The following is a 27,781-nucleotide window of genomic DNA, read 5'->3' on the forward strand; positions in this document are numbered from 1 at the left end:
TCCTTAAATTCTATCCCCTCGCACTCTCCAGACACACTGTAGACTCACGACTCAGGGAAACTGTCCTTAGCTGCCACTAAGCCCTTAGAGGCCTGCAGAAAGGTCATGGGCTGGTACTTGGTGACCCCTGAAACTGCGTTCCTACTTATACCATAACATTTTAATACTCAAATTTAAAGAGAAAAAATGATGTAAGAAATCCTCCAAGATAAAAGTCACAGATAAAAGGAAGTGATTCTATCATTCTAGAAGATTCCTGTCATTCTAGAAGAGGCTCTGCTATCACAAGACCTGTTTTAAAAATACAGATTCAGTACTTTCCTGGTGGTCCAGTGGGTAAGATCCTACATTCCCGATGCAGGGGGCCCAGGTAGGATCTGTGGTCAGAGAACTCAATCTCACATATCGCAACTAAGACCAAGTACGGCCAAATAAATAAATATCTTAAAAATATATAGATCTAATGAATTTTATTAATTATAACAATTTGTAACTCAAGGGGAATTTTAAGTACCGAATGTATCATACTTGATTATTAGTGACAGTAAGTTTATATATAACCGCACATTCTTGTTTCACCCTGGAACATATATTCAATTTCCTGGATGAAAGTATTTGCTAATGGCTAATTTTCAAAATGAGGGCTATGACAGGAATACACAAAAACTGAAAAGTTAGAAGAAATACCTGAATATTGTACAAATCCATAATGAGCCTTTGAGAAGCACAATCCTCATGCTGTCAACAATTCTATTTTAAAGGGGATTCAAAAAGTTTAAATCTATTTCTATCATGTTGCCGATATTTGGACAACCAAAGATCCTATTTATCACTCTCAACAGTCCAGTTGCTAGCAGCTAAAACAGTCTCAGAACTTCCAAAACTGACAACCAGAGTTTCTGAAAGTAAATCCATCCTGTCCTCAAGTTCTTGTTTCATCATTGTAGAATTATGGAGAAATTCTGACAAAATGTTAGAGACAGCCCTTCTTATGCTGCTGATTTCCACTAAACAAACACAGAGCAACCCTGAAAGGAAGACTTCAGCAAACAATACAACTATTTGCTTTTTCCCTGGTTGCAGGTGTGTAGCATATAGGAAAAAGGAACCTTTCCCCTAGAAATGAAATACCTGTCAACATTACATGACGTAGAAAACACTTTTTTCTCAACCACAATCATAATGCCAAAGTTAGAGGGTCCTCAGGGAAGGAACTATAAAAGTGACAAACACCCTGAGTGACACAGAAACACACGCAAGTCTGCCTCCATGAGCAATCCTTTATTTGCAGAAAACTTTGACTGGATAATGTTCCCTGTTGTTGGACGAGGGCTTTCCAAGAGCATTTTAGGATAAAAGGCTTAGTGACTATATCAGCAAAAACCATTTTGTTTGCTTTACATCTTGGAAGGGTCAACATCTTCAGATGTTCAAACTTCTCCCAGCCTAAAAAGTTTATTTTTATGAAAGTACTCAAAGGACTTGGGGACAGACAAACCCAAATCCCTTCACTGCCTTCCCCTTCCTGTAGACCTATGTCGCCGTGCAGCAAGCTTCCCCAGATGTCCTTAATTATTTTCATGGATTAAATAGCCTGGTAGACAGAAGGGAGGTTTTGGAGTCAGAGAAAGTGGGGTTTGAATACTGACTCTGCTACTCACCAGCTCAGGGACCCTAGGCATTGAGTCCCTCATTCTCTCCATAAAATAGAACAAATAATGTATATAAAACATTATTTGGGACAAAAGAAGTATCCAGTAAATGGCAGCTATGATTAGTGCAGCTGACTTCACAGTGTAAAGTACTCAGCGTGTGTGTTAAGTCATCTCCGACTCTTTGGGACCCCATGAACTCTAGCCCACCAGGCTCCTCTGTCCATGAGATTTTCCAGGCAAGAATACTAGAGTGGGCTGTCGTTTCCTCCTCCAAGGGATCTTCCCGAACCCATGTCTCCTGCGTCTCCTGTATTGGCAGGTGAATTCTTTACCACTGAGCTACCTGGGCTTCCCCAAAGCACTCGGGTGGGGCACAGAGTGGGCAGTTTATTAATATTAAAGCAATCTCTCTTCTTCCTTCTCTGTCCACAGAAGGGACTATTTCCCCAATGGACTTTCCAAAACACACTGGAACTTTCTGCATACCCAGATCTGTGGGAGATGTGAAAGGGTTTTGCTGGTATCCTGGTACCATTTCTACCAGTGTCTTACCATAACCCCCCTGATTTGGGGACCCCTACCACATATGTATACTATTCTTCTGCTCTGGGAGCAGTCAGCTCTTCTGTTCCACATAGGCTGCCTTCCTCCATGTCTTCAGCACCTCACTCAGTTTTGTTCTCCAGACTACTTCCTCCAGCTTCCAGGTCAATTACCTATTTGTGATCTGGGCCTTATATCTATTCCTTCATCTCTTCAGCTCTCCCACCATCTCCTCCAGTGTACTAAGTACTCCGACGGTCCCTGCTACACAGTAAGTCAGGCTGGAAGCGACCATCTCAACATCTTACTGTCCTACGCCACACTGAGCCCAGAGCCACTTGGTGCTTGTACACATTTGTGGAGTGAAGCCTTCTGAAGTCAGACCTCAGGGATGAGAAAAATTAGTTAAAGCAGGTTCACCACGGTAGCAAATCAGAAATGTCATAAAGGACAAGCTCAGGTAGCCCAAAACCATGACAAATTTTCCAGCTGCGTTCAAAGAAATTCAGATTAAACAGGACTGCATCTAATTTGGTCTTCACCAAAGTCACTCGAATTTGTTGGTAAGGGCGTTCATTTTCATGTACTTCTTGTGAGCAAAGGAGAATCTGTAATTTGCCCAGACTGAGGCTCCAGACCCCTGTAAACATGCCAACTAACAAGAACACCTCCCCTAGGGGTTCAACCATGAATACAAAACTGTCAACATTGGTCAGGAGCCTCAAACTCTAAACTCATAGGCTCAAGTCAAGAACTCACTCAATGAAGCTTATCAAAACCTGTATACTATTTTTTAACCTCAACACTTTATTCCTTTTACTTTTGCCAAAACAAGTAATCTCACCTGTGGCTCTTTCCCAGTTCTAGCTCACATGTGACCAAACCTGGCAATCTTGTCCAGAACCTCCCCTTTCACCAACCAGCTCTTGAGATAGTGCTAGCACAGATCATTTGTCCAAGGTGCCTCATGTGTCCAAGATGCAACCCAGTGAGAACCAGCTGACCAGCTAGGTGAGGATGTAGTTGGAGCTCCAGGACAGGCACAGAGGCACAGGGTCGAACCTGCCCTCCCAACTTCAAAAATGAACTCCTTCTCTTGAACTAACAAGCCACTTTGTTGACTGCCTTGCTAAATTACAGAGGAATAAGATCACAAGTTGACCTGAAAAACAAAAAATGAAGGATGTTAGCTTTTAAAAAGAAAAAATACTGGCAACATGAGCTCCATTATTTGAGGTCTGGAAGGATGTTCCCAGTGGAAATTGATCTGAATTATTTCAATGTTATCATGATTCTGAGTACTTCTTCTTGAAAGTGCTACTGTCATTAAGATCTTCACAAATCAAACATTTTATGTGCCAGATAACAAAATGCTCAAGGAAAGATGCAACTAAACTATTGGGTAGAACTCCTGCTAGCCTCTTTTATCAACTGCAGTTGACAGTGGCATTTTAAAATGCACACACTCTCATCTCCCAAGCGACTGTATGCTAAGTGTCTACATCACTTGAGCATGGAGTCCCAGTGGAGTTCCACCTGAGGACAGTGTGCCTTGCTGGTCTTTGCAGCCTCCAGGGGGACATCCACTCCCCTCAATGGAGGCCATTGGAACCTAGTGTCAGACAGCCAAGGAGAAAGCCATGCTGAGACCATGTGAAATGGGACTAGAGTTGGAAATGGGGAAATGGCACTAATTCCACTAAATTTGCAAGTCCTGTAACAGGACTGGCAACTGAAGAAACACAACTTGACCAAAGGCTTTCCTTATCTTGAACTCGAGGTACTTCCTATAATTAACACAACCATTAAAGTTAAAAGAAAACTAAAAAGCTAAAAAACTGCTGGTAATCACAATTAATCCTAAACAGCCAAAATTAGCACAAGGTTTTTCTACTTTTGCATGAAGAAAATGGTCCCAGGGAAAGACTCAACCTTCGGGACTTTTGTGGGCCTTTCCTTGATTTGAACTTACAGCCAAAGAGCAGTGTTTATTTGAGAGAAAAAGAAAATCCAGTTGAAAAACCCATTAAGATTCAAATTGGACCAATAGAATAAATGAGGCCAGTTCAATATTAAAGATTCAGTGTCCACTGTAAGCTGAAAGGACAGACCTATAGACTGAATTTTTTTTCTCCTAAAGGGACACTGTAAATACCACCCTAAATTCTGATACAGTAGCAAGAAGCTTGGATTAAAGAAGCAAAAAGTTAAGATTTTAAATTCCTGTTACTGACTGCTAGGGAATGAATTTAGGCGAGCCATTCTACCACTCTGAGCCACAGAATATAAGGAGACTGGAGTAGAAGATCTTCTGGGGACTTCCTTAGTAGTCCAGTGGTTAAGACCACCTTCCAATGCAGGGGGTGCAGGTTCGATCCCTGGTTGGGAAGCTAAGATCCCACATGCCTGGCCACCAGAAAACCAAAACTAAATTGTAACAAATTCAATAAAGACTTTAAAATTTAAAAAAAGATCTTCTGAGTCTAAGAAAACTGCCTGCAGCTTGAGTTTCAGACTCAAGTTTGAACCCCCAGCTCTGCCATTACTGAAGTACGTGAACCAGGAACAAATTATTTAACTAGTCTCTGTATCAGGTGTACCATCAGAAAAACGCGGCAGCCTCAATATTTCCCCGATTGCAGGAAAGTTTATGAGATGAATTTAAGCAATATTTAAATTCCACTTAGAAGATTTTAGGGGATGGTCAGGCACAGTATTAAACACTCAATCACACAATGAGAAAATGCTCTTTTCAGCACTTTAGATTTGTAAAAACTGTATTAAGGAGAAAGTTTCTGTTTGATCTTCTTTTCAATGCTTCTATAACATGTGCTTAATTTCCCTTTTTTAACAAAGTAAGAACAAGTTTCAGAGTCAGTGCCTTTAGAAAGCAAGCTTATTTTATCAGATCAGATCAGTCGCTTAGTCATATCTGACTCTTTGCAACCCCATGAATCGCAGCATGCCAGGCCTCCCTGTCCATCACCAACTCCCAGAATTCACTGAGACTCACGTCCATCGAGTCAGTGATGCCATCCAGCCATCTCATCCTCTGTCGTCCCCTTCTCCTCTTGCCCCCAATCCCTCCCAGCATCAGAGTATTTTCCAATGAGTCAACTCTTCGCATGAGATGGCCAAAGTACTGGAGTTTCAGCTTTAGCATCATTCCCTCCAAAGAAATCCCAGGGCTGATCTCCTTCAGAATGGACTGGTTGGATCTCCTTGCAGTCCAAAGGACTCTCAAGAGTCTTCTCCAACACCACAGTTCAAAAGCATCAATTCTTCAGTGCTCAGCTTTCTTTATAGTCCAACTCTCACATCCATACCTGACTACTGGAAAAACCATAGCTTTGACTAGACGGACCTTTGGTGGCAAAGTAATGTCTCTGCTTTTGAATATGCTATCTAGGTTGGTCATAACTTTCCTTCCAAGGAGTAAGCGTCTTTTAATTTCATGGCTGCAGTCACCATCTGCAGTGATTTTTGGAGCCCCAAAAAAAGCTTATTTTATAGACAGGCCTTTAAAAAACAATTCATTTTCATTCTAATTATTTTTAAAACTACCTTTTATTTCAGACAACTGACATCAGTTTTCAATTTAGAGAACCAATATAAGGTTAACTTTTTAAAAATATATGTGTTGATAACTGTAAAAGTGTGAGTCCATTGAAAGAATCTGAGGGGTTTACATGCTGCCTGTCTCCAGGTTCTAGTGAGGAGTAAATGAGGTAATGGAGGGGAAGGCCCAGCCCACACTGTGCTCATCTACCTGCGGTCAAGGGGCAAAATGTTGTCAGTGAGGAATCAGAGGAGAAGGTACAGTGTAAACAAGATCCATCAACCACGAAGGATGGATGTAAGATTCCAGAACAATAAGCTCAGAGAAAGCATGAAGGGGTTCTTAAAGTAGAAATCAGAGAAAAGAAGAAAACCCACAGAGGGAGTCAGTTAACAGTTACTGAGCCAGACTATGTGCTCATCACCAGTGAGAAAACACGGTGCAGTGGATGCCTCGTACGGTCCAGGACAAAGCTATCCAAACCAGAGTCTTATTTGGAAGAGCCTTGAATGCCAAGATTACTATGGTGTCAGATCCTTAATGTCTTCTGACATTTGTTCAACACCTAGTACTCTACATGGTGTTCAAAAAATATTTGCTAAAGGAATGAATTTCAGTTTAATGGTATTTTTTGTATATTAGCCATAAACAAATAGATACATACACACACATTTTAAAAATATGGTATCTTCCTCTTCTTTCCTTCCAATACCAGAAATCACACCTCACTCCAGCTGAAGTAAACTGCCACTTCCATCCCAAAGCCTTGCATCGGGGAGTGGAGAAGAGTCTACAGATCAGTCTAAAAGCCATTATTCTGGGCCTTTTCATCCTCTCTGCCTTTCCAAGGAAAGCTGCTGCTTCCATTAGTGTTACCTTTATGTCAAACTTGGACCATCTAAATACCAGATCCAATCAAATTCAAGCTGCCATACCCTTGAGGACTTGCTTCTTCCAAAAAACAAGCTTGGTTTGACTCTTGACAAAAACTATTCCCAACCTGGCATCCTACAGAAATTTTGCAACGCAAAAGTAAACAGGGATATGAAACCCAAACAACTTCTTAGCAGTTCCTTCCCTCTTCCCATGTCTGTTTCAATCATGAAACCTCTTGCTCCTTTTTTTCCCTTCTGGTTCCTTCCAGTCCTAATTTGTTATGATCTTTGAAACAACTAACTCAAAGCAATGCTTTAGAAAACTTTGTGTCTTGCCCATCTGCACCCAGTGAGAGTCTTCTGAGATATTTAGAAATATCCTTGTAAGGTTAGTCTATTTCTCATCCTTTCTTGGAGGATGAACATATCTCAAAACGTCAGTTAGCTTTCTATTATATATTGGCTTAATAGGATTGCACTATAAAAAACAAAATCTACACTCAAAATGGAAATGCCCAGAATGGAGAGTCCAAATGAATATTTTCTTTCAGAGAGAATCTCCAGATGGTGAGTCGGAAATGAGACAAATGTCTCATCATGTCTCATTCCATCATGTTTGCTCCATTGAAACTTACTGAGATCACCAACCACTTTTTCCTTTGCATTTAAGATAAAATTCTTCTTTGGGTTCTATGAATCAAGTCTTCATCCACCTAATGTGGATAAATAAGTAATTCCAACCCCATCTCACTTCTTCTTCCTCTCCTCCCATCATCTTCTTTTCTTCCGTCATCACGATCATCAAAACACTCCTATGTATTCCATGGGTATTTCCACTCTACCTCTCAAAACCCACACAATCTGTTACACTAATACGGAGAATGTCCCTCAGGACGTTTCTCTGGGCAGCTCCTATCAAAGAATCACTCTTTTTCCTAAATACACATCTGCTGCTGCTAAGTCACCTCAGTTGTGTCCGACTCTGTGTGACCCCATAGACGGCAGCCCACCAGGCTGCTCCGTCCCTGGGATTCTCCAGGCAAGAACACACATCTAGAGAATACAAAAGCTTGAATGGCTCTTCAAAAGTCATGTACTCAGCCTCTTTCATCAAGAAACTAAATCTTAGAAAAGTAAAATGACTAGCCCAGGGCCACATGACTGCTTAGTGGGTTTCTGGAATTACACATAGAATATAATTACATCAAATTGTATGTAATTATATGTAAAATTTGGAGTGTACATGCCTGTGTATATTTTTTATGAAAAGGGAATCCATAGCTTTCAGCATATTCTCCATGTAGTCCAGAATACTGTCCCAATAAATAATAACCACTGATTGGTTTTATATATACAAAATTCTTCCCAAAAAGTGTCTGGTGCTAAACACCAGTTATCATAAAACATTTTGACTTCAAGAGTAGCCAAATAAAATGTTTTGACTTCCAAATGCTTCTTAGAAGTTGGATTTAGCATAGAAAATGTTGCAATTCTAAACAAATACACATATATGCACACAGACCCACACACACATAAAGAATGAATAAAAGAAAAGATTCTATACATAAAAGGTTATTTTGATTTTTAAGTAATTAAATTCTAAATTACTTAGTGAATTATCTTTCTTATTTTTTAAAAATAAATTAATGTGCAAATAAATGTAGTTTAATGTGAAATGTAACAGACTAGATCACTTTCTCAAAACACAGCTGCCTCAAAAAAGAGAAATGAAACTGAGTGGAATCAGAATTGTTTGTTCTACAAAAAGTAAGCTGGTCCAAGTACACACTAATATTTCTCAACCTATCATAAACCTAACCTTAATTAGTTAGTTCTCATATAATTCTACTTCTAATGCTTTTCTGTGATTATCACATCATTTTAATTCATCTTTCAGAATATAGAAAACCAACATTAGCTTCCCATTCTCTTTGACTTATTCAAGATAGCATTTATTGAATCCCCTTCCATATCAAGGAGAGTAAATTAAGGACTGGGACCTTAATCCTAGAGAATTAGGATTCTCTAGGATTCTAGGACCTTAACCCTAGAAGAATCCTAGACCTCCTCCTAGAGAAGCATACACTCAAGAACAAGACAAATGTTAACTATAACCAAAAAAAAAAAAAATGCAATTAATCCCATGACATGAATAGTGCTATGATCCAACCCTATGGGAGCAAAACAGAAAGGGATAATTAATTTTAACTCAGTGTTGGCAAGAAGGTGTGAATCCAGGAGAGCTTATGAGAAGGATGGCATTTAAATCAGGTCTTAGGGTAAATTTTCAAAATGGAAAAAGACAGGATTTCAAGTTTTCTTTTGTTTTAGGAACCAAGTCTGATGCTCCTCGGAGTAAATGCTCTTTGCTTTAAAACAGCTTACCGTCTCAACAGAATGCAGAATAACCAAAGGCTCTACCTGAAAACAATTTTACATACAAGATTTTCTTACTCTGACTTCAGATATTTCTAAAATGTGCCTCTCTAACAACATCTGTGCTGCTTACCTATCCAGGGAACTATTTTCAGTCGTAAAATACCCAAATGAAAAGTGAGACTGATTCTTTGCCTTTAGCGAGTATTTCATTTGTCAAAATTCAATATTTTAACAAAGCCCTGATCCTATTATTGGTAAATTCATGGAAACCAGACTGCCTGGAATGCAACCTCAGCTTCACTACTTACTTACAAACTCCATGGTCAGGCCACTTACCCTGTCTACACCTCAGTTTCCCTGTCTGTAAAATGAAAATAATAACAGAATCCACCTTATGCGGTTCTCAACAGAGTGAACTAAATTATTACATGTAAAATGCTTGAAACACCCAGCATAAGGTAAATCAATAATAAGCATAACTTTTTACCAAGAAAAATCTTTTCTAAGAATTTATGTCTAAGGTGCTACACCAATTTAATAAGAAGTTTCCCATTCTGTCTCACCTTTATTTAAGCTGACTTTGAAAATGTATTTGCTCAGAGAAAGATGCCATAAGAAAAGAGCTAAATTTGATTTCTAGACAGTAATGTCAGTAACAGAAAAACAGGTTATTTCAGAAGGTCTCTGACATATTGAAGGATAAAATAAACAGAAATCATATTGTACAATAAGCAATTTTAAAAATTCACCAAAGATTGACAGCTAAGCTAACAGTTCCCTTCCCTTTTTCTTTTGTTCCTTATCCTTTTACAACCAAACTGTCTATCCACTTTTTATGTATTACATGGGGAAAGATTTGGACATCATTATAGACTTACAAATATTTGACTGAAACAACAGTAAATTTTTTATTTTAAACCAAGAGCTAAAGTTGAGCAAATTTTACTGTCTGTCCTTTCCATGGTGTTGCAATCCCTATGCAATCAATGTCCCAACACGCTGAAGAGAATTTGTCTGGCCCACTCACAGCAACAAGGGAAATAACATACAGGCTGTAGATTCCGTGAAGGACTAGAGCAGATATATCTACCAGAACTCAGCGAGCATCCTCGCAAAGTCCTGTGACCACAGCAACTGAAACTGTACCACCTCACTGCTTAGTGTGGGAGTCAAAGAACTCTGGGGCTCACTGGATAGGTTCAAAACTTAGCTCTGCCAGTTGCAAGGTGTGTGGCCAGAAACTCTCTCTGTTTATTAGTCTGCAAAATAGGGATAACAGGTGGATTTGTGGTTAAAATTAAAATAGTATTTGAAAAGCATTTGTAATAGTATTTGGCACCTGGTGCTATTTAACAGTGTCTATTAAATAAATATTGCAGTAACTTCCACACTTATGATAATTTCCACATGCAGATATGAAGACAGTTTCAGTTTTAGTGTAAGCCCTCCTCCAGAACAGTTAAATTAAAACAAATTTTCAGCAAGATCTTTAAAATTTGATATGGAGGTAATTAATCATAAAGAGCATTAAATTTCCATTATTTCTTTACCATCTAGATGGTAAATAAAATGTATTTGGAATTTAGAGTATTTTAGAAGTGCTAAAACAACATGTCTATTGGAATTTTCTAGACTGTCAGAGGTTTAGGAATTAAGGAAGAGGTTATTAAGAAATCTAAGGCAATGTCCATTTAATTTTTTAGGAGCTGAAAATAAAAATACAAAGATATTAACAATTTACAATCATGCGGAATATAGCATAAGCAACTTAGCTTATGGGAAGGAAGAGCCCCTAAAAAAATTTTTAATAAGATAAATACTACAGAAGATAAAAAACTGTGTCACTGAGTTTCATTTGGTTTCATTCATTTTTAATAATGTAAGCATTAAGACTTTTTAACGTAAGCATTAAGAGCAGAGGTTGGAAACCATCAAACTCTAATCACCCTTTTCCAATCTAAGCTAGTCTTACATGAACTGTAAATATGCCCTAAGTCAAAAGGTGTCCAGGGTTCATTATAGGCCTCTATTTAGATGTAAATTGAGAGCTGAGATTTTAAATGCTCATCTGAAGGGGAGACACATATCACAAGTGTCCATTTCACCATCAGATACATCATTCTGGAACACCAGGCTGGTCCTTGCAAGGGGGCTCAAGAATTACTCTGACTGCAGTAGCAATTCTTACCCCTTGAACTGTGGTCATCGAAGGCTGTCACTCTGATTCTACCGCTTTTTCTCAAGAAAATACCAGTGTGCTCTGTGTATCTAATGTTTTCCCAAAACTCTATCATGAATTAACTCAATGCATAAAGCATTAAAGCTCCTATAAAAAGAGCATTTGGGAATGGATACATGTATGTGTGACTAAGTTCCTTTGTTGTCACCTGAAACTATCAAATATTATTAATCAGTTATACTTAAAAGTAAAATTAAAAGTTTTGTTTTGTTTTGTTTGTTTTAAAAAGGAGTACTTGGGGAACAGGCTGACAAGGAAAACTTTGTACTTGAAAATTATTTACCACCAGAAGAGGTTCTACTCCAGAACCTTCTCCCTTTGCTCTCACACTTTCTTTGATTTAGGCTAAGTGTCTCAAGAGAATGACATGAACAACAGAAAGCCTCCATTAATTTCGTAGTAAGTATGAGGAAAATGGGCTGAAATAAAAGGGGAGATAAAAAACTAAGTACTTCTTTAGTTGAGTTTTAAATTTTGTCTGAAAAGATCGAAATCCCACACTACTGTTTAAAGGACCATTAAAACTCTGCTTTTGAACTTGCAAAATTTTATGAGGTGTTCTTTGATGGGAGGTGGGAACCGGTCCTTAGGAAGTGACTTGCTGATTTTTATCACCAAGGAATTTTTTAATATCAAATTTATCGTCTATTATATGAATGTATATACCACGCACTCACTTCCTTGTTTCACCGAAAAGTCCTGGTTTTAAAAGCTGATGGTATCGCTTTTGCAAAAGACAAGGGCCAATTATTTCCAGTGCTACATTTCTTTCTCTCCCTTTTTCCTTCTCTCTCCCTCTCTCTGTTTTCTTTTATCTTGTTTTATCTTTTCTTTTATCTTGTTTATTCCCTTCTTTGAGTGCTGAAAAACAGGCACCTACACACAACCCTAGCACTGGCCCACGCCGCAAGAACCTTCCATTTAGCAACTCTCTGGGAGTTGGGAAGCATTCTAAAACACAAGCAGAAGCCCTTTCGCCTGATCCCCCAGGTTTCCTCCCAGTTTACAACCACCCGTCTTCACCGGATCTCGGTCGGAACCACAGCAGGCGACAAAGCCTCTTACAGCCTGGGCTCACTCCGGTCAAGGAGCCGATTCCCAGGCCACCCGGCCAGGAGGCGCTGTAGATCAGTTCCCACCCCACTCCGTGGCTACCAGCAGCCGGCGCCCAGCCCTCCCTCCCCCCACCACGAAGCACAGCCCGCCCGCGGAGCTGCGAGCTCTGCACCGCGCGCCGGGGTTACTCTCGGTCATTCTGCTGCACCGTCTCGCCCTAGCTTCCCCATCCGTGCCCTGTCTGAAGCTGCTCCAAGAGACACGCAGCAAAGGGCAGGAAGATGGGGGGATGGGGGGGTGGGGGGGTGGGGTGGGCAGGGGAATGGTCACCTCAGCTCCAGGTTTCCGCAGACCCCCCTTCTAACGTTTGTTAAAGAAACAAAACTCTCGTCCCTCCGCCCTGCCCGTCTCCCCCACCCCCATCCCCAGCCTCCCACAGCGTCAGAGACAGTAGCTCCTGGAAGCGTATGGAGACTATGGAACAGGAACCCCTGACCAAACAAAGCCCCCGAGGCCTCAAAAGACCACTAGCGCTAAGGACTCTGTTTGGGACACCTCCCACTCGCATTCTTGGTGAGCCAGAAAGCGCTGCTCCAGTCCGGGGGCGCGGGGGACCTATTCCCAGATCAGAGCCCAACCCGGACTAGCTCCTTAGGAACAGAGGGGATTCTGACGGCTGGCATTTTTCCCGGTGGGCGCCGGCCGACCCGCAGCCAGAGAGGGTTCCAACCGGCTCAGGCGCTTCCAAACAAAGGGAATAGCTCAGTGCCAGACCTGCCACTCTCCCTACTCCGGCAGCAGCGCCTCCAGCACCACCAGAAGCCCCCGATTCCACTGCGCCCCAGCTACTGCGCTCGGGTCTCCGCGCGCCCAGAGATGCTCCCCGAGCTCCACCGCGGGCGAACCCTGAGCGCAGCGATGTCCCGTCTTTGGGTCGCCAGAGCTCCTCCTAGGACGTCCTCTCCACATTTACGAGCCCCTGTTTGTGCTGCAGGAGGTGGGGATGTGGGGGTTCGGACTAAAGTCCCCGAAACCCAGAGCTTCCCAAAGTCCCCTCGGCCCGAAACGAAACAATAACGTCCAAATCGCTCAAGAGACTCTTACCTGTTTTCCACTTTTGTGTTTGTGGCTCTTTCCCCAACCCCTTGAAAAACCCTTCGGGAAAGAAGTGGGGTAAAGGGAGCAAAGCGCCCCGAGAAATTGGCTGTGGCGGCGCTGGTTGCACGGCGCACCCTGTTCTGCCCACCTGGGCCCGAGGAGAGAGAGGTGTCGGCGCGTCTCTGCCGGCCCCGGCAGCACTCACTCTGCCTCGGAATTACCGGGGTTTTGCCGCGACTAGTTCCTTTTATAGATTCGGCGGCGCTGAGCGCTGGGGTTACTATCGGTCAAAGCCTGTTCTCTCCCTCCTTCCCCGCCCCCTTCCCGGCCTCTGTTTATGTAGTTCAGTCACTCAGTAGAAAGCACGTGGAGCCGCGTCCCGCCCCTTAAACGGGCGACGTCCAGCGGCGCGCGGGGCTGGGGGCGGAGGGCGCCAGTGGGGTGCAGCCGGCCTACCCCCGGCGTAGGTCCGCGCCCCTCGCCCCAGCCCGGCCCGCCAGCGCAGGAACAGGGGCAAACGCCGGTCTTGTGACTGTGCCCTCCAGAGACTCTCATCCAGGTTCAGGGCAGCCAACAGCACGAGTGAAAATCGCTTTCTCTAAACTAGTTCTTTCAGCAACTTTTGTTTCCTTTGTTAATTTACTCAGCTGGAGGGACTTGGGGGCGGAGAGAGGAGAGGAAAGGGGAAGAGAAAGAGAGGCTAAAACCCCGAAGGATGCCAACCCTTTAGTCTTTTTTTTCCTTTAAATGCCCAGAGTGGGGAGAAGATGGACAGTCCTCTGGACAATTGGCTGGTTTTGTTTTCCACTGCAAACTCTGACTTTGGAATTCAAGAGCCTTTGGGGTTCCCAATTTGGGGCCTCCCAAGTCCCAGGAGGACCCCTGAAAACTGTCTTGCTCCTTCCCTTGGCAAACTAGGAGAAGGAGGGAGGCCACAGAAAACCGAGCAATGTGGACTAATTTCCTTTTTATTTTCACCATTTCAGTCAGCAGTAATAGATAAATACACGTGGGCTTGTATTTTGGTTTGTACCAGTTCGCAAATTACGGCTAGAGAATCGCAGTCTTGTAAAATTACATAACCATTCCAGTTCTCCAGATTCTTCCTCTGGCTTTGGCCTTGACAGTCGAGAGCAAGAGGGCCCATAACATTTGAGGAACAGAAGCAAGTGTACAAATGGAGGCCCACATACTTTAACTCTTAATATTTAACTCATAAATAAAGCTAACAAACTGGAAAATAAGTTCCTCCTACTTGACAGAGATAACTTTGGAGCAACTGGGAAGGGTGGATTCACGGCCAGACTCCTTAGGTTTGACTTGAGTTTTAACAAGAAAGTGGTAGAGCAGGAGAGCAGGCTCCTGGACAACTTTGCTTCCCATCCTCAGTTCCATCATATTCCAGAAGAACCTGCAGGTGTGCATCTGGACCCCCAGCTGCACAAGCCCCTCCAGACCATGATTTAAATGCAGGTCCACATGTCAGTGGTTCTGTCAACACTAAGGATGGATCCAGTGAGGAGCCCCATGCAGGACCTGGAAGAGCATTTAAGGGCCTTAGGACAATTCTGGGGTCTCAGCTACTCATAACTTGGTGACCTGGACCCTGGGTCCTGTGGACCATTCATCCTTAGGAAGGGATGAAGTTTGAGGTGGGCCAGAGTCAATCAAACCTTCTGAAGCCCAGGGCCCACAAGAGGAGACCCTGGTCCCTAGGTTCCAGGGTCAAATCTGACAACCACATGATCCACTAACTAACTGCCTCCATTTCTATATCCACAAAAGAGACTATACAAATGCTCTCCCTGACTCAATGAAGTTTTCTGAAAGTAAATTTTGTTCATTTGAGCTCCTGGGAAGAATGGCTCTGTAAAATTAAGAGCCTATTGATAGCTGCCTATTAATGTCATTTTCTGGTACCAATTATGGCCTATAAAGAATTTTCCATGCCAAAATTTTAAAATTCCAAGTCTAGCAAAGAGTTCAAAGTAATCTCTCTGACCTCTAGATATAAAGGAAAGCTCCTGGAGGAGGTGTTATGACTCCAAGTGTGATTTGTGGAAGTGATTATGACTCTCTGACTCTCCATCCCCTGTCCCACCCCACCCCACCACCCACTTATCATGGTGCTTAAAATCCCACCACCAGAATCATTTCTGAATCAGTTTCTGAAACTGAAGGCTATAGTTTCCAAGAGCACCCTACTAAAGTAACCCCTCAGGTTGTTTTCCTGGGGAATGACTGACAGTAAGTCCTATACACATGAGACAAGGATAGGCTGTTGGAGAAAGGAGATGGGGCCAAGAAGGAGATGAAAGCACCAGAGAAGAAAGCCATTGATTCTAAATACACAGGTCTATGGCTTAAAGCTCAACATTCAGAAAACGAAGATCATGGCATCTGGTCCCATCACTTCATGGCAAATAGATGGGGAAACAGTGGAAACAGTGTCCGATTTTATTTCTTTGGGCTCCAAAATCACTGCAAGTGGTGACTGCAGCCATGAAATTAAAAGACGCTTACTCCTTGGAAGGAAAGTTATGACCAACCTAGATAGCATATTAAAAAGCAGAGACATTACTTTGCCAACAAAGGTCCGTCTAGTCAAGGCTATGGTTTTTTCAGTGGTCATGTATGGATGTGAGAGTTGGACGGTGAAGAAAACTGAGCACTGAAGAATTGATGCTTTTGAACTGTGGTGTTGGAGAAGACTCTTGAGAGTCCCTTAGACTGCAAGGAGATCCAACCAGTCCATTCTGAAGGAGATCAGCTCTGGGTGTTCTTTGGAAGAAATGATGCTAAAGCTGAAACTCCAGTACTTTGGTCACCTCACGTGAAGAGTTGACTCATTGGAAAAGACTCTGATGCTGGGAGGGATTGGGGGCAGGAGGAAAAGGGGACAACAGAGGATGAGATGGCTGGATGGCATCACTGACTCGATGGACGTGAGTTTCAGTGAAGTCTGGGAGTTGGTGATGGACAGGGAAGCCTGGCATGCTGCGATTCATGGGGTCACAAAGAGTTGGACACGACTGAGTGACTGAACTGAACTGAACTGATGGCCCCAAAGCCAAATGTAATCATTTATAACTGAGAACAACCTATGGTATCAAGAATCTGCTCATCTCAGTACACACTGTAATGTCTGAAATAAGCTTATCAGATGTGTTCGTTTCTACCAATAAAAGAGCCTAAATCCCCAAAGAGACTAAGTGATTTGGCCAAGGGACACAAGCACCTAATTCTGCCTTCATCAAGCCCACACTTTGCGAGTATGATAGGTTCATATGAAAAAATATGCTGAATTTCAAAAGTTAGAGGTTAAAAGAATGTGTCCCTTGGGGGAGTATAAAAGTGTGAATTTCTCTCCCTCAAATGTCACAGGTCAATTTGTTCCTGAGTATGCTTCAGTAAGCTTCCCCCCAAGTCCTTCAGTTCCTGCTAACACCGACACCAGCACTCTGGGTCTCCACCCTAGGTGACTCTTTCCAAACAAGCAGAATGGCCCTTCTTCGTTGCTATCTCTGGCGAAGATGATTCTGTCAGTGCAGCCTGAGTGTCTTGAAGTTCTACTCTGACATGACTCTGGCATCTTCTAATTACAGAATTCAGGTAGCTGTGGTCTTAGAGACCCTGGTAGAGGTCATGGCTCTATAGATTATCATTCTATTGAGACCTTTTAAATTAGGAATTACCCAAAAGGCTTTGCTTGGAAATTGCTTTGGTATATAACACTCGTTAGCTGGTTCACATAAGTGTGCTTAGTCACTCAGTCATGTCCAACTCTTTGCAAACCCCATAGCCTGTAACCTGCCAGGCTCCTCTGTCCATGGGGATTCTCCAGGCAGGAATACTGGAGTGCATTGCCATGCCCTTGTCCAGGAGATCTTCCCAACCCAGGGATTGAATCCAGGTCTCCCACATTGCAGGAGGATTCTTTACCAGCTGAGCTACTAGGGAAACCCCCACATAAATGTGCATGTAAAAATTATTTAAAATATAAATTATTTTCACCACACATGTATTTTTGGTATGCATACCATGCTGTTTGATTCCTGGAAACTCTGGGGGAAAAAAAGAGTATTATCGGAAGTCAATGAAGAATAAAACAGAAAGTATTCTAAAAATAATTTCCTTAGCAGAACTTGTTACAATTAAGAAGACCTGATAGCTGGGCTTTTTGAGAATTCCTGAAGAATGACAGGTGCCTCAAAATTAACGAAGAAAAAAAGACAATTCTTCTTTTATGTAAAGTGGAATTAAAGGACCTACAGTTCATATTTGAGTCAGTTTAATTCCAATACATGGTTAGTAGCAAATTTTCAAGCTAAAGATAGTAAAAAAAAAAAAAAAAAAAGAAAAGGAATCACCATTATTTGTAGACTAAACCAGGTGTTGCATAAGCTTTCAATATTACAAGTTTAACATAATCAGACCAGTGCAATACCCTTCTTTATTAATGTGACTCTTATTGACACATGCAAGATTCAAAACCATTACTGCTTCTGGTCCTGAGTTTGTTCTGCTTGTCATTAAGATGAACCAGTTAGTCTGGATTATAGAGAGATATATTCCCCTGATTTACCAGTTGATCAATGAACTATAATTCTTTTTAAAAGCCATCCTTCTAACCTTTCTCCCTTCAAGCTCTCCTGCTTTTAAGAGCCAAACTGCTGAAAAAATTTCTTCGGTAATCCCTCTCTTTTATTCAGTCTCCAGCCCATTTCAGGCAAACTCTGGCCCCCACCACTTTCCAGATCCATTAATGACTTTCTCAAAAAGAGAGAGAGTGGTATATGTGCTTTCATTCTTATCATATAAAGTACTTTCATGTAGAAAAATAGAAAATACCTCAAGCATAGAAAGACCACTGAATGGGTAACGCTGATGACCTCCTTTAAGTCCTCGGGCTACCTGATCTCTGCTATTCAACGCTAATGACCACATCTTCCGTCCTGAATCTAGTTCTTCTCTTGAATTTCCTGAATCTGGTTCTCTTCTGACTCTCCTGCCTCTTTCATAACTCTTTCCCTGACTTTCTCTGTCCTTATATAATGTCTCTAATACTGGTTTTCTCTCTCTCTCTTTTTTTTTAAACACAATCCACTCCCTTGGCTTCAGGTAAACTGGGTATCCCCAGCTCTTATCTCTTTGCTGTTCTCTGAGACGGTGCCCCCTGCACCCCCCATACAGCATGGAGCATCCAGCAAGACCAGTGATGCGCTCATTCCAGCTCATAATTGGTTACTGTGTATGTATATCTCTTCCCAACTCTGCAATAAGTAACTTTCATAGAGTGAACTTACAATCAGCCCATCATGGGAATATTAACACCACTGAAATCTGATACAATCAGGGCTTTCCTTTCTTCCTGTCTTTCAGTCTCTCTCTCTTTTTTCTTTTCTTTCTTTCTTTTTTTTTTGAAAGCCAGTTTTAACATTTACCAGCACAACACTAAACAAGATATTCTGCAACTAAATCTCAAACCAATTTTTTAATCTTCCTTTCAAATCTCCCTTCTCCATATGCATCTTGTGTTTTAATTTCATTCAATGATGGATCCACATATTGACTGTGGAAAATTATAGTCATACTTGTTTGGCTTTTCCTCTCTGTGTCCCCATCTTTTTCTTCTCATTCTAAAAAGCACCCAAGCCAATTGAATCTCCTAAATATCTCTTTAATCTGCCCTGTCCTCTTCATCCTCACTTGTCTAAAATCACACCAAAGTTCTGGGTAATCTCCAAATTGTTATCCCTGCCTTTAGTTTCTTCTTCTTCCTATTTATCTTTCCTACCACGATTGAGTAATTTTTGCTTGAAGGGAAAAATCTAATCAAATCAACACAAAGCCAAAAAGTATCTAATCAAATCTCCCCTCCAAAAAACTTCCTATGGTTCTCCATTGCTTACGAAGAAGCAATCCCTCAAAGTTCCTTTAGAAAACCTACAAAGACTTTTGCAAACATTACACAGAAGGCCTTTGGATCTTCTCCATCTCCCCATTCCTTTCTTCCTTTTGCCCACTCCCCACTCCACAAACACTGTATCTCATATAGTTCCCTTACTTGAAAATCTTTCTTCTCATCTCCATCCCTGGCCTCCTGTATAAGATTATTGAAGGAGAGAGATGGGATTAAATAACTAACTCTGCTGTGCTATTTTTCAAGAAGCAGGAGACAAAAGGGACAGAGAAGAGAGAGGATTAGAATTCATTAGATAAAAAATATATGGAGTAGAGAGTAGATAAAAGAGAAAGAGAGAAATACTATAGATAGATATTTTTTTAAGTACTCAATAGGTAACTACCCTCCTGATGAAAGTGAAAGAGGAGAGTGAAAAAGTTGGCTCAAAAATCAACATTCAGAAAACTAAGATCATGGCATCTGGTCCCATCACTTCATGGCAAATAGATGGGGAAACAGTGGAAACAATGTCAGACTTTATTTTGGGGGGCTCCAAAATCACTGCAGATGGTGACTGCAGCCATGAAATTAAAAGACACTTACTCCTTGGAAGGAAACTTATGACCAACCTAGACAGCATATTAAAAAGCAGAGACATTACTTTGTCAACAAAGGTCCGTCTAGTCAAGGCTATGGTTTCTCCTGTTGTCATGCATGGATGTGAGAGTTGGACTATAAAGAAAGCTGAGCACAGAAGAATTTATGCTTTTGAACTGTGGTGTTGGAGAAGACCCTTGAGAGTCCCTTGGACTGCAAGGAGATCCAACCAGTCCATCCTAAAGGAGATCAGTCCTGGGTGTTCATTGGAAGGACTGATGTTGAAGCTGAAACTCCAATACTCTGGCCACCTGATGCAAAGAGCTGACTCATTTGAAAAGACCCTGATGCTGGGAAAGATTGAGGGCAGGAGGAAAAGGAGATGACAAAGGATGAGATGGGTAGATGCCATCACCAACTCAATGGACATGGGTTTGGGTAGACTCCGGCAGTTGGTGATGGACAGGGAGGCCTGGCTGCGGTTCATGGGGTTGCAGAGTCAGACACGACTGAAGGACTGAAATGAACTGAACCCTTAATTAATAGTGCAGACAATATCCTTAAATTTGAAAAGAAAAGAATTGGACTCTGGGGATTAAAAGAAATCAAGCATTTTTTATAACAGAAGTGATGTATTTGTATTCTTCTCTCCTCATTCAGAGTGCTTTTTTGACACGTAAGAATCCATTTTGCTGGCTGTGATTACTGGGATTAGGGGCCATTATTTCTTAGCCAGGAGCATTTTTTCTCTCTGACATATTAATAAGAGAATAAGTCATTAAAAAACAAAGAAATCCTAGGAAATGTTCCAGATTACCGTTCTCTTTTGCGCTGCTGGAGAGGCAAGCCTCTTTTTCCACTTCAGCATTTTGAAGACAGTCCTTTTAGGAGTGAAAGGTCTTCCCTTTATTGTCCCCTTGGTGGTCTTGTGTTGGTTTGACTTGTCCTTGCACCAGTGCCTTTCATAGCTTCTGAGGTTGTTTAGACAGAAGGAATGTTTGTGCCTCTTCAAAGACAACACTGTCCAGATGTTGTGCTGTGACCAGCCATGGAAGCAGACCTTCATTTCCCTTCTTTGTTGCCATGCTTCCAGTGACTGATGTCCAGTGAAATCTGAGCAATTTCTTAGCCCAGTTACTTGTCCCAAAACCCTCCCCTTGCAGAATTATCCACAGTATGTAAGTTAGTGGGGGATGAGCTCCATTCCCAGATGCCTAGGGCTTCCCACAGAGCTGAGTCTAAAGCTGGTTCCTCTGGATTGACTCTTTTGCCCTACAGAGCTCAGCAGCAGGAAGTCCCCACATCTGTCTACTTACTGCTGGAGATGGGAGGCCCTCAGCACACTGCTAGGATGAGAGAAGAAAGCTCAGTGGAGGGTCCAGTTCTGACAAATAAGGAAATAAACTCAGAGGTTAAGGAAATAGGAAAGTGCTGCAAAAGTGAAGATCATAAAAACTGAGGGTGGCATGTGAATTGGCCCAACATTCTGACAGGCAGTGTAGCAACATATGTGAAGAACTACTGACCCATTAATTTTACTTGGAGGAATTTACCCTAGGGAAATGTCCAAAAATCCAGTTAGAGACTTATGTTTGTCACTATGTTTTCTCCAGAAGTGAGCATTTTTTTTTAAATATTGATTTATTTGTCTGCACTTGGTCTTACTTGCAGAACTTGGGATATTCAATCTTTGTTGTGGCATATTGGACCTTTGTATTTGCAGCATGCAGAATCATAGTTGTGGCATGCCAACTCTTAGTTGTGCATGTGGGATCTAGTTCCCTGATCAAAGATTGAACCCTAGCCCCTTGCATTGGGAGTGCAGAGTCTTAGCTCCCGGACTACCAGGGACGATCCCCATGAGTGAGTATTTTTAAAATAGTTAATCATCTAATGGTTAAAAGATTCTAAAATAAATTCTGGTAAACTCATATGATAGAATCCTGTATAGCCATTACAAATAAAAATAATGTTTTCAAACGTAGAGATATGGGAAATGGCGTGTGACAAATGTTAACTGAAAAAAGCAAAGCTAATAGTTATGTGTATATATGATTTATAGTCTGTAAAAATGGTAGTATATTTGCAGTCTTTTTTATTGAATATATATGTGCATAGAAACAAATGGAAAGAATGTCACCTAAAGGTTAACAGCAATTTCCTGTGGATGGTGGAATTAGGAGAAATTTTGTCATATGTGTCTGTATTTTACAAAATTTCTAGGATAAGTATATGCTATTTTTTACCTAAGGAAAATGGCATTAAAGACGGAGTCTGTAGATTAGCAGTGAGGAGATAGTTTACAACTGCAGAAAGGCAAACCATAAATTACCGTATGGAAACAGTAAACTCTAATGTATTTTAGAAGAATGTACACTCAGTAATGAAGAACAGAAGAGAATACCAAAAGATGAAATGGTTAAGACAGAACTTTTTGGTGAGTATCTTTATAAATAAGTGCTCCTGCTGCTGCTGCTGCTAAGTCGCTTCAGTCGTGTTCGACTCTGTGTGACCCCATAGAAGGCAGCCCACCAGGCTACCCCGTCCCTGGGATTCTCCAGGCAAGAGTACTGGAGTGGGTTGCCATTTCCTTCTCCAATGCATGAAAGTGAAAAGTGAAAGTGAGAGGATTTTAAACCAAACCTAGTCGGAGAAGGCAATGGCACCCCACTCCAGTACTCTTGCCTGGAAAATCCCATGGATGGAGGAGCCTGGTAGCCTGCAGTCCATGGGGTCGCTAAGAGTCAGACACGACTGAGCAACTTCCCTTTCACTTTTCACTTTCATGCATTGGAGAAGGAAATGGCAACTCACTCCAGTATTCTTGCCTGAAGAATCCCAGGGACGGGGGAGCCTGGTGGGCTGCCATCTATGGGGTCACACAGAGTCGGACACGACTGAAGTGACTTAGCAGCAACAGGAGTACAGTGCTAAGTGAAAACTCCTTGTTTGTCTAATGTGTCTGTGTGTCCTTGGGAATGTTACTTCACTTCTCTGTGTCTCAGTTTACTTATCTGTCAATGGTAGATAATAATAGTAGAACCTACCTCTTACGGCTTCTATGGGTATTTGGTGAGTTAGTACATGTGAAGTGCTTGTACTGTGCCTGGTACATGGTAAGAGCTCAAAAAAAGACAACTATTATTGGGAATTCCCTGGCAGTCCAGTGGTTAGGACTCCCTGCTTCCACTGCAGGGGGCACGAGGTTTGATCCCTGGTCCGAACTAAGATCCCACATGCTCCAAGGTGAAAATGAATTAATAAAACACACCTGTTGTTATTATTAATACCATTTATTATATTGCACTATTATTATTTCAAATAACAATATAACTTTCTGCAATGTCCAATAATAACGTCATAAATATGACTTCTTTCCAAAATTCCAATCTGTGGATTTTTAAATTGATGTTTTCAATTAGATTAACCAGTATAAACTACTTTCCCAGCTTACAGTTCAAATACGATCATATCTCTTTTTCATCTTTTATTTAATCACTCAAATCCCCACTTGCCTATTAGCAGGAAGTCCAGTATCTTTTTCTTGAGATTTCCATCTTCTCCTCCCTCCCCCAGAACTGCCTAAAAGCCCTGGGGGCTTCCACTGGGATCTAAAAAAGCCAATTAGGCTCTAATTTTCAGCATCCAATAGCCCTGTCCACTAGCACACAGCAGTACCACCGAAGTACCACTGATTTGTGCCTCCAAGTCCCATGTTACTCTTGTTCACTGCTGGGATTGTATCTGTGCTGGTCCTGACCTCGGAACAGCCTCCATGAGTACCCTAATTTTGGACGCCCGAAGTTTATACACTTTAGTTTTTATCAGAAGTTGCACACTGGCAGCCCATAGTCACATCCAGCTCTTAGACACATGGTTTGGGCTAAAGTGTGCTGGTATTTCATTGGAAATGGTTGATGAGATTGGAAATGTCACACAAAAATCTTTATTTCTTGCTTCTGTTGAAAAGGTGGAAGCTCTGATCACCCAAGGCCTATTCCCACATAGCAACAACTGGCTGATTGTGAGAAAAGGTTTTCTCGAGGACTTCCCCAATGGTCTAGGGCTTAAGGATCTGCCTGCCAATGCAGGCATTTATTATGTTAGATCCCTGGTCTGGGAAGATCCCACATGCCATGGAGCAACTAAATCCGTGCACCACAGCTACTGAGCCCATGTGCCCCAACTACTGAAGCCCACATGCCTAGAGCCCGGGCTCCACAACAAGATAAGCCACTGCAGTAAGAAGCCCGAGCACTGCAATGAAGAGTAGCCCCTGCTTGCTGCAACTGGAGAAAGACTGCGTGTAGCAACAAAGACCCAGCACAGTCAAAAATTAAATAAATAAATCTTCAAAAAAAAAAAAGGCTCTCTGTCCAAAAAAAAAAAAAAAAGAAGTGTCTCTAGGTGGAACATGCTATCTCTACCTTGGCCAAATCCCCACTAATTCCTGTTTTTCTTAAACAGTCTTATTTACTCTTCTGCACTACCTGCCCAGCTCCTATAGTCTTCTGAGTTTGTGGCCCTTTGACCTGGAAGTTCCTGGGGGAGTATGATAGAGGGGAGAGGCTAGTCCCCTGTACACCCTGAGAATGTGTTGGGAGAAGTGGTGGAGCTTGTCAGTGTAGTCGGCAATGAATGACCTAAAGCTTGGCAAAATGAAAGCTAGATGAGGGTTCTTATTTGCTATCTTTGCATCAATAATGAGTCACTTGTTTCCTTAAAGATCAAAACCTTGGTTTCTACTTTTGCTACTTTTAATTTGATTTTTTAACACCTTTGTGATTGTAACTGAACACAACTTGAGTCACAAAGCAATAAAAGGCAGTACCATCTCTAACAAAAGCAAGACCACCTCCTCAAAAATCTCACCCTTTACTAGTATCAAAGGCCTAGTAAAATCAGCAGGGAAGAGTCAAAGAGGTCAGAAACAACACTTCCTTTTGGTAACTAAAACTGAGACCAAAGAACACATTCCAAACCCGTGAGAGCCCAGAGTTTGATCCAGGCCACTTTGTTTATTGAATTAAACCCTGGAGATAAACATAGAAAGCAAGATGAAAAATAGTCAGCACTCCACTGGAGGTGGTCAATAAGGCAAAGCTGGAGAAGAGGGCAGCTGGGGAAACAAAAGCATTCCCAAACGAGTCTTCAGTATGTGGGACATGGTTCTGAATGACTTAAGATTCAATGAGGTAATGACAATTATTTCTTGGGCAATTTGTTTGTCACCTTATATTTCTATGAAATGACTACAGTGTGTCACATAAAATATGATACAATGAAAATTAAATGTGCATTTTCACTCTTCATTTTCTTAAAACCATACAAAGGCAAACAGAAATTTGAGACTATGAGACTTCAAGGAAACTGTAGAGTCATAGTAATTCAATTCTAAAAACAGATGCTTGACAAGAAGTTATATTTAAATCAACCATCAATCTATCAGGACATAATTTCTAAATTTAGTAACAGATAATCTTTCCGTTTTATCTTCCCAATCACCATATACATAGAATCATACTTTATACTAAACAAGATGCATTATTTGGTTTTTAACCATATAAACACCTTAAGGTTATGGTCCTTGAGTCTAAGAATTACATTTCAAATATCAAAGACAACTTCTCAAGATGAGGAAGTGTTTTAGTGACCCACACATATCTGGAGGGTGAAAAGTTCAACAGTGGAAATAATATTGCTAGTGTCAGCAGTCCTAGCAATAAACAGCCAAATGCTCTCTCTTTTACAGTAGATTTGGTCAGGATACTTTTGTGGAGTATGTAATGTTTGAATATGTCTGCTTTGACTTGGGAAAATTTTGTCATGGTCTAAAACTAAAACCTTAAACCTTTGCATGGGTTTTTGTAAAAGTCAAAATAAATGTTAAAAGTACATAATACATGCTCATAGTCAAATGTTCAGGCTATAAAAAGTATAAAGATTAAAAGACTATGAAAAAGGTACAAAGAAGAGAGAATCACTATAATCCCACTACCCAGAGATGACTTCTGTCAATGTGCCTGGTGTACATTCTTCCAGATATTTTTTCAGTGAATAAATGTGTATTTGGAATACAATGGGTTGGCCAGAAACTTCATTTGGGTTTTTCTGTAAGATATTATAGAAAAATGCAAATGAACTTTTTGACCAACCCAATATTTCTCATTTTGAAAAACAGTTTCATGCCAAATATATTATTTGTAAATGATTTTTACATAAACATACTTTATATAAACATTGAAGTAGCAAATGGCCACCCACTCTAGTATACTTCCCTGGAAAATTCCATGGACAGAGAAGCCTGGCAGGCTACAGTCTATGGTTTGCAAAGAGTCAGACATGACTGAGTGCACATGCACACACACACACACACACACACACACACACACACACACACATATGTCAAACATATATTTGACACCACCCTTATGGCAGAAAGAACTAAAGAGCCTCATGATGAAAGTAAAAGAGGAAAGTGAAAAAGTTGGTTTAAAACTCACGTTCAGAAAACTAAGGTCATGGCATCTGGTCCCATCAATTCATGACAAATAGATGGGGAAACAGTGGAAATAGTGACAGTCTTTATTTTGGGGGGTTCCAAAATCACTGCAGATGGTGATTGCAGCCATGAAATTAAAAGATGCTTGCTCCTTGGAAGAAAAGAAAAGTTATGACCAACCTAAACAGCATATTAAAAAGCAGAGACAATACTTTTCCAACGAAAGTCTGTTTAGTCAAAGCTTTGGTTTTTCCAGTAGTCATGTATGGATGTGAGAGTTGGACTATAAAGAAAGCTGAATGCCGAAGAATTGATGCTTTTGAACTGTGGTGTTGGAGAAGACTCTTGAGAGTCCCTTGGACTGCAAGGAGAGCCAACCATCCTAAAGGAAATCAGTCCTGAATGTTCATTGGAAGGACTGATGCTGAAGCTGAAACTCCAATACTGTGGCCACCTAATGTGGAAGAACTGACTCATTGGAAAAGACCCTGGTGCAGGGAAAGATTGAAGGTGGGAAGAGAAGGGGACAACAGAGGATAAGATGGGTGGATGGCATCACCAACTCAATGGACATGAGTTTGAGTAAACTCCAGGAGAGGGAGGCCTGGCGTGCTGCAGTCCATGGAGTCACAAACAGTCAGACATGACTAAGTGACTGAACTGACTAAACTGATATATTTGCACATTACTAATAATTTAGAAATTATTTTCACCAAGTAATATGTTACGGACATTTTGATTATACCATTTTAAATGTATATATTACACTGTATTAGGAGGGGAAGCACTAGATAATGTCAGAATTTTTTACTTTAGACTTTCTAATAGGTGTATATTGGTATGAATATGCCTAGTTCTTCATCCTTTTATCAACATTTTTATCAGTGTTAAAATTAAATCCAATCTAATTTATTATTGTTTTGATTTATATTTTCTTTTATTACTAATAAGATTGAACATCTTTTCATATGTTTATTGACATTTTTGTATCCTAGTGTTCATCCTTTTCTTCTTTGTTAAACTCTTGTAAACCAAGTGTTTTAACTGCTCAAATGCTACTCATATTACAAATACTTTTCCAAGATTGTCATCTTTTTTTTAACTTTGTTAAGTCTATAAATCTTTTCCTTTACGGTTTTTGGCTCTGATGTTTACAGATTCTTTCTACATTTCAAGATTATAGAAATAGTCAATAAAATTTCTTCAAACACTCACATAAATTACTAAACATTTAATTTATTTTCACCCAGTCTCCTTCACCCCAGCTCTGTGGGGAGAGGCTCAGAAGTGGGGTAAAGGTCAGGGCAGCCAGTTTACACTCATTGTTTGAAAATGAAAGCTTTTTTTCAAAAATATTTCTCTATCAGCAGGGA

The 27,781-nt window shown here is 41.1% G+C and overlaps 1 protein-coding gene across 5 annotated transcripts in view; it reads right to left on the minus strand.

Annotated features, from left to right (window-relative positions):
• The window catches only part of ABCA1 (ATP binding cassette subfamily A member 1), a 137,232-nt gene extending 123,606 nt beyond the window's left edge, over positions 1-13,626 (minus strand). For 3 of the 5 annotated variants that reach the window (XM_010808222.4, XM_059889170.1, XM_059889168.1), the window contains exon 1: positions 13,411-13,626. The gene's annotated coding sequence lies outside the window, so the exon portion shown is untranslated. Of the gene's footprint in view, positions 1-3,042; positions 3,361-13,410 lie in introns of all 5 variants that reach the window. The other 2 variants (XM_059889169.1, XM_024995844.2) reach the window with 2 other exon arrangements.
• Positions 13,627-27,781: the final 14,155 nt, after the last annotated feature.

The sequence above is a fragment of the Bos taurus genome, chromosome 8, assembly GCF_002263795.3.
Source record: "Bos taurus isolate L1 Dominette 01449 registration number 42190680 breed Hereford chromosome 8, ARS-UCD2.0, whole genome shotgun sequence".
In the NCBI taxonomy this organism is placed as follows: Eukaryota; Metazoa; Chordata; class Mammalia; order Artiodactyla; family Bovidae; genus Bos; species Bos taurus.